This window comes from Lissotriton helveticus, chromosome 10 (assembly GCF_964261635.1).
Source record: "Lissotriton helveticus chromosome 10, aLisHel1.1, whole genome shotgun sequence".
Lineage (NCBI taxonomy): Eukaryota > Metazoa > Chordata > Amphibia > Caudata > Salamandridae > Lissotriton > Lissotriton helveticus.
The window spans coordinates 340,762,317-340,770,659 of record NC_136071.1 but is presented as its reverse complement, the minus strand read 5'-3'; positions in this window follow the sequence as shown (position 1 = coordinate 340,770,659).

The window sequence follows — 8,343 nt, the reverse complement described above, 5'->3', positions numbered from 1 at the left end:
CAACACGACTAACACCAGTTTTAATTCGGAAAAACGCTTTGCGTATGTGTAAACCAGAATTACGTAGATAAAGTGACTAACCCACACAGAGAAAAACTCCCACATGCACAAGGACTAACGTGGTCTTGAGGCATCGCATGCCCGGCATCTGCTTGCTTGAATTTAAAAGAGCTGCTTTTGCTCAAGAAAATAATAACATGAGAGAGTAGAAGTGGGTAGTGAACAGTGAGAATTATATGTTTATGAAAATACCATCTATTTATGATTCTTTTATTAATAGTGTGCACTTGGGCCTGCTATGCCTATAACAGAGGGAGGAAAATGGTGCTGGATGAAAAGGAGCCGCGCATGCTCAGTGGATTCGCAATGTGACCTAATGACCGTTAAGCTGAACAGCTGCCTAAGAGCAAGGACAGAAGACATGAGAAAAAGACGACGTGTACCCCTCATCCATGGAGCCTGTATTGAATGTTATTAAATATTGCACCAATACATATGCGGGAATTAATATTTGTGAATGAGCTAAAGGGGAAGGGTTTGAGACAAAAGAACCTTAATAAAAATGAATGTCAGTATAGTGTGATGAAGTCTCCCTTAGCCCTGTCCAATCACATTTCAAATTTACAAATATTTACAACTATTGAGGGTGGGACATGTAGAAATAAAGGCTAACTAGAGTGACTTTAGACGTTAAATTAGAGCGTGTTCGAAGAAAATCATTGAGAGACGAGAGCTGCTGCTGCTGGGTCGAGAGAGAAGAGGAGAACAGTCTGGGAAGATTCAGATCCATGGGACAACCTCTTTAGATTTGAAGATTGCGGAAGAACATTGAGGAGGGAGAGTGTAAGAGGGAAGCCTCTTGGTGAGTCGGGTTTGTAGAGAAGTCTAGTAAGTATTTGCCCTGCCCTGATCCTGCCCCCGGGTCTTTGTCTCCTGATTGTAATTTAAGTGATCCCCACCAGTCCTTTGTCCAGAGGGGTGGTTTTCAGTATTCCTATTGGGTAAATATTATTCTATCTAAAGATTTGCATTCTCTTTTGCTAATGTACTTTGATTTGTATCTTTTATCTCTTGAACTATCCACTCCTATGCATTGATTTGTTGAATGTAATTTGTGTCAATGAATGTATTTGATAAATGAATTTCTCTCCCATATGAAGAATAAAGTTTGCACTGTAAATTTGTATTAATGAGCGTTCAATTTATGACTGAAAATCTTTAGATAAACTTAGGAATCTTAACCAGAGTCTGTGGTTATATCACTAAGATCTGTGAATTAGTTACCTGTTAATATCACCATCAACTAACTAAAGTAATGGTCCATCGACCAGAGGAAAGAGGGTTGATTTGTGAAGATTAGTTAGGCATTGAATATTATAAATTGTTTATTGTTTATAAGGAATTAACTAATCAGAATTATAAAACTGGACACCCAGGGGATTTACCAGTGTGGACGAGCATTTGGGTAAATGTGTATGGGCCCCAATGAGACATTGGTTTTATGAGTTCATTTCATCCCTGGGTTTACGCTGGATCACCACTGTAGGTAGCTTGAGGTGGAGAGCCTCGGCCGCCCTACGCAACACCACTGCATATGACGATCCCTCCTCCGTAGCCACGGTAGGAGGATACAACATACCAAGGTCTGGGGAGGTATCCAGACCACTGGCATAACCCAGTTCCTCTCTCCAGTCCAAATCATAATCCAACTGGTCGGTCAAAGGGGCTCCAGTTACCTTCCAGTCTTCCTCACCCTCCTCTGGCTGCCAATCTGGCTGAAAAGGTCCAGGGCGGAACACAGGCACAAAAGTACCCATCAAAACCGGTCCGGCTCAGTTTCCACATCAGGGCGGAAGCTGGGGGGTCGACGCTGGCTGGGGGTCCAGCAAACGCTGGTTGCAGATGTGGTGCCGGTGGAGGTGTTACGAGGTCGGCCGGTAAAGATGTGGGTCCAGGCCTGGATCCAAAGGGGCCCTGTGGTGCTGAGGCTGCCGGCGTCGAAGGCCTAGAGCCCCCAGCAGAGTCTGCGGGGCCCGAAGGCACGCCAGCGGAGCCGGGCTGCCCAAAGAGGTCATGCATTGCTTTGTAGAACTGACAAAGGTGGGCAGGGATCACTCCTGGGAAGGCCGGAGTCAACCCTGTAGGGTCTGCGTGGCACCATCTGCACTGTCACGTTGGCCAACGGACTAGGGGAAGTCGAAGAGCGACTATGCTTCTTCAACTTCTTATGCTTCGATTAACCCGACTGAGTGCGAAGACTTGGAAGAGGAGTGATGATGGCTCAGCGATCGGTCCCTCGACCTCCCTCGCGACTGGGACCTAGAGCGACGGGGAGCAGACGGCCGGGCCTCCAGTAGCTTTCGGGACACCTCCCACAAAGACTTCGGGCCATGGTTCGTCAGTCGGAGCACGACTTGGGGTCATGGTCGCGCTCCAGGCAGTAGAGGCACACACGGTGCGGATCAGTCACCGACATCAGTCCGTTACAGGAACCGCAGGCCTTGAAGCTGGGCATCCCTCCTGCACAAGGAGTCGATTGACTAAAAAAACGAAGTCGACAAAAGTCGAGAAAAAGCCAGTCAAAAAGTGACGGGAGGTATCACTCACCGGATCTGCGCTTGCTCGCGCAGAAAAAGAAAGAACTGACATCAGAGCGTGAGGGTGGCATCTATGTAGCTACCGCAACGACATCCAGGCGACCACAACCCCACCTTCAGACGTGCAGGGGTACTGCTGATGAAAAACTTTCCGGATCCAGTCTGTCACCTGGGGGTAATTCTAAGGTAAGGAATCTATAAGGAAAATGCTACCTACCAGTACACATCTGTTCTTGGCATGTAGAGCTGCAGATTCTCACACTTTGCATTAGATCGCCATCTGGTGTTGGGCTCGGATGCTTGCACATTGTTGTCTTGGAAGAAGTCTTTGTAGTCGCGAGATGGGTGACTCCTCTCCTTGGACGATAATGCGCATGGGCATCAACTCCATCCTTAGATTGTTTTTCCCCATGATAGGAAATGATGGAATTAGTAGAAACAGAAAACATTTCCAAGTGTGTATATCTAAATAAGATAGAACTGGAACAGATACAGGTCCCGGGGAGGTGGGTGGGCGTCTGGGAATTTGCAGCTATACATGCCAAGAACAGATGCATACTGCATTTTCCGTTCGAGGCATATGAGTTGCAGATCTCACACTAAGCATAGACTGTACAGCAGTATCTCCCCCTAGGGGTGGTCACCTGAATCAGTTGCAGTACTTTGAGAGTTTTAAGAACAGCGTGGCCCACAGAAGCTTGCTGCTTGGCTTGCAGGTTAACACAGTGGTGTTTAGTGAAGGTGTGAGTTGTAGACCATGTTGCTGCCTTACAGAAGTCTTCTAGGGGAATGTTCCCCAAGAATGCCATAGAGGCCCCTAGTTTGCGTCTAGAGTGCGCTCTAGGGGGAATTGTCAAGATGCGTTTAGCTTTTTGGTAGCATATTTGGATACATTTAACTATCCACCTTGCAATTCCAGCTTTGGAGATGGGATTACCCTTATGCGGTGGGGAGAAGGCTATGAACAATTGTTTTGTTTTGCGAAAGGGTTTTGTTCTGCCAATGTAATAAAGTAGTGCTCTTTTGACATCTAGGGTGTGTAGAGCTCTTTCTACTAGAGTTAGGGTTTTGAAAAAACACTGGTAACTCCACTGATTAGTTAAGATGAAATGGAGAGATGACTTTAGGAAAGAATTTTGGGTTTGTTCTGAGAACCACCTTGTTACGATGTAATTGTAAGAATGGTTCCTGTATGGTTAAAGCCTGGATCTCACTCTTCTAAGAGCGGTAATGGAAAGTAGCTTTCCTTGTTGCCATGTTAGGAACAGTAGTTCACATTTGTGTAAAGGTTGAAATGGGTGTCCCATGAGCCTGGTAAGAATAATATTTAGGTTCCACCCTGGAGAGGGTGGTAACCTAGGAGGAATGATTCTTTGTAGGCCCTCCATAAAGGCTTTAATTGCAGGCACTCTAAATAATGACAAATGTCTGTTTTGTAAGTAAGCAGCAAGTGCTGCTAAATGTAAACGTATGGATGAGTATGCTAGATTAAATCTTTGAAAGTGCAGTAGGTATCAAATGATATTCTGGATGAAGGCATCCAGTGGATCAATATGGTTATTGGTGCAGTAAATGGCAAATCGTTTCCATTTTGCAGCATAGCAAGCTCTAGTAGTAGATTGTCTGGCCTCTTTAATGATGTTCATACAGTCTGGTGGTAGGTTAAGATACCCAAACTCTAGGACTTCAGGAGCCAGATCGCCATATTCAGCTGACCTGGATCTGGATGTCTGATCTCTGCATGGTTCTGCTTTACCAGGGATGGGGACAGGCGCAGGTTTTAATGTGGAACTAGTGAGAGTTCTAGTAGTGTTGTGAACAATGGTTGGTGTGCCTATGTGGGAGCTACTAAGATTAGCTTGAGAGACTGTTGTCGGAGCTTGCGTACCACTAGTGGAATTAGTGGGAGTGGTGGAAAAGCGTACACAAATCTGCCTGACCAGTTAATCGATATCGCATTGCCCTTGGACAATGGCTGTGGAAACCTGGCGGTGAAGGTTGGGCATTTTGTGTTAGTGTGTGGCGCACAGATCTATGTCTGGTTGTCCCCACATTTAGAAAAATGGTAGAAGGACTTGGGGATGTAGTTCCCATTCGTTAACCTGTTGAGTCTGTCGACTTAATAGATCCGCAATCTGATTGTGAAGATGTTCGGCAAGTAGATATATATTTTGTGGGATGGCCCATCTCCAAATGTTCTGTGCAAGCTGGGACAGCTGCAGAGAATGTGTGCCTCCCTGTTTTTGAATGTAGTACATTGCCGTCATGTTGTCCATCCGGATCAAGACAGCTTTGTTTTGTGCATGTACTTGGAAAGATTTTAGTGCTATGATTATTGCTAGTAGCTCCAGGTGATTAATGTGGAGTACTTTTTGTTGATTGGTCCATTTGCCCTGAGTTGTAGGTCCGAGGAGATAGGCTCCCCATCCTGTGAGTAATGTGTCTGTTGTGAGTACTATCTGTGGAAGAGGCTCGAGGAACGGCTGCCCTTTGGACAAGTTTTTGGTGTTCCACCACTGCAGAGAGCGATGTGTGCGGCTGTCCACCAACACCAGATCTGTAAGTTGCCCTTGAGCCCGATTCCACTGATGTGCTAGACATTCCTGTAATGGACGCATTTGAAGTCTTGCATATGGTACAATAAAAATGCAAGATGCCATCATGCCTATGAGCTGCATGAACACACTGGCTGGGAGAGAGTGTTGGACTTGACATTTTGCGACAAGGGCTTGTATGCTGGCTATCCTGGCTGGACTGGGATACGCTAGAGCTGTGGAGGGGTTTATTGTGGCCCCCAGATATTGGTGTATATGAGAGGGCTGGAGATACGACTTGGTGCGGTTGATTGTGAACCCCAAGTTGTGCAATGTTTGAATGGTTTGATGAGTGTGTTGAACACACTGATTGATTGACCTCGCTTCTGTTAGCCAGTCATCTAGATATGGAATACATGGATCTGATGTCTTCTGAGATGTGCCGCTACTACTGCAAGGCACTTTGTGAACACTATGGGTGCAGTGGTGACTCCGAATGGAAGGACTTTGAATTGGTAGTGTTGTCCATCCACTACAAACCTTAGATACATCCTGCGAGAAGGATGTATGGGAATGTGGAAGTAGGCGTCCTTGAGATCTAGTGTGGGAAGGAAGTCGCCTTGTTGCAGTAGTGGGAGGACTTGTTGGAGAGTGATCATATGAAAATGATCTGAGTGTATATATAGGTTGAGGGGTCTGAGATCTAGTATTGGTCTTCAAGTCCAGTCTTTTTGGCTATTAGGAAGTACAGCGAGTAAACCCCCGTCCCTTGATGTTGTAAGGGAACAGTCCCTATTGCGTGCTTTTGAACTTTTGAAGCAGAGAGAAGACTTCTTGTTTTAGGAGCGCAAGATGTTCCGTGGACATGGGACGCTGTATGGGTGGTATGTGTGGGGGTAGCTGTAAGTTCTAGGCAGTAACCATACTGGATAATCGGTCTTACCCACCTTTCTATTGTGATGGAAATCCCAGACAGGTAGGAACTGTGATAATCTCCCCCCGACTGGAGTGGGGTGGCCTGGGGGAGCGGAGGGAAGTCACTGTTTTGTGTTGGGGGAGGTACGAGTGTTATTACCTCGACCTCTTCCTTTATTGTTGTTTCCTCTGTATCCGCCTCTAAAGTATCCTCTATTAGGGGATGTTTGTGCAGCGGCTTTAAACAAAGATGAGTTGTCTGCTTCAGTGTTTTTGGAGGCTCCTCTATAGAAGGAGCAACGAAAGGAGCCACGTGTTTGTGGGGACTAAAGCTCCCATGGACCTAGCAGTCTCAGTGTCTTCCTCCATTTTTACAAGCGCAGTGTCTACAGCCGGGCCAAAAAGTTGTTGGTTGAACAGCTGGTTGAGGATACTAGTTAGAACTTCCTGCTTAAAGCCTGAGATGCGCAGCCAGGCATGTTGCCTTAGTAGTACACTGGTATGGATTGTTCTAGAGGCTGTATCTGCTGCGTCAAGTGCGCATTTTATTGACACATTTGAAATTAGCTTGCCCTCTTGGATGAGATCATTTGCTTGTGTTTTATATTGGTCAGGCAAATGTGGTAGGGTTTCTAACTGATCGTAGTCTCATATCTAGCGAGCAGTGCTTGCGTGTTGGCTATGCGCCAATGATTAGCTGCGTGTGCAGCTACCCTTTTACCAGAAGCATCTAGCAATTTGGATTCTTTATCAGGGGGTGGCCCTCCAGAGATTTGGGAGTTAGCATGCGTTCTAGCGTTGGAAACTACTGGAGAATCCAAAGGCAACTGTCCTTTAATGTAAGCAGGGGCAGGTCTATACTTTCTCTATTCTAGGGATAAGAATTCTGGTACGTACGGGATCTTTAAGCACTTCTGGGGCATGTTTAATGACTCCCTTAATCATTGGCAATATTTGCACTGTTTTCTGGGACTGTTCAAATGTATCCAACAGAAAATCCTCCTCTGCTGCATCGGAGTGCATTGTGACGCCATGATAGATGGCAGCCCTATTAATTAACTGCCCAAAACCAATATTATCATCTGGGGGAGATTGTTTTGAAGAATATGTGTGTGGGCTTGGGATGTCGGTTATATCTGTTGGGATAGGGTACTCCCAATCATGTGGGTCAGTTTGATACACGAAAGGGTCATCTGGGTCACCACCTACCCCCAAGTCCTCATCATCATCCTCAGCTGTGGGTGTATGAGGTGGAGAATTCTCAGTCTGAGGTGATGGTATAGATTTAGGAAGAGGAAATGGAATAGAACGAAGTATAGGAAAAGAGGGATGCATAGGTGATGTGGCAGAGTCCTTCTTTACAGGCACTGGAGGAGCAGGTGCTGTGTCAGACTTCCTTTTTAGGTTTCGCCTGTCGAAAGCTGAACTTTTGTGTAGAGTATGTGTGTGTAGTCCCGCCCCTCTGTTCCATTGGCTAGCTCCATAAATGGAGGCTAGCCATTGGAACAGAGATCTGTCTGTCAATGCCGGAGCAGATTAGTGGGCGTTCCCGAGAATTTTAGGCTTTTGCCCACGTCATGCGGCGGTGGGCGGTATTTTTTTTTTGTTGGTTTGTTTTGGTCATTTCTCCTGGAAGGCACCGCAACGAGGGACGTCTGCCTGGCATCGGCTAGCAGGCAAGCGGCATATTTTACTCCCGTTCCCGCCCCCCCCTCCGTGGGACCGTCCCCCCTCCCGCTGTCTGTGAGCCCGTCCCCCCTCCCGCTGTCCGTGAGCCCGTGTGTAAATGCATCGTAAATGCTTGTTCAAAGTATGCCGAAACATGCTCGAGCCTCTGTTTACTGTGTGGAGCACTGAGCCTGTGACAGATAGCCTAACTTCGCCATCAAGTATGAGGCCTGCACGCATTTTCTGTCCCTAGGATGTAGTTTAATGTACACCCCCTTGAATTTGGCCGTGAGCTTGGAGGCAACCTGACATATGGAATTAACCCTCTCACTGCCGGTGTTTTAGTTAACATTAAATGGCGACGCCAGTGACTCCTGAGTGATGCCCCTGTGTGGTATTTCCGAGTGTAATGCATTCTCTGACACCCCCAGCAGAAGGAAGCGGGCAGGGAGCTGCGGGCTTCTACCACCCCCGGAAGTCCTGCCACCAGCCCGGATCCGCGGAGCCCTGCAGCTAGCCCCAACGGTAGCCCACTCAGTGCCAGCACCCGCAGCCCGGTCCGGAGGGGCCCTGGCTACAAGTACAACCGCCTGGAGAACCTACTCGGCATCATCGGGAGTGAGAGATGG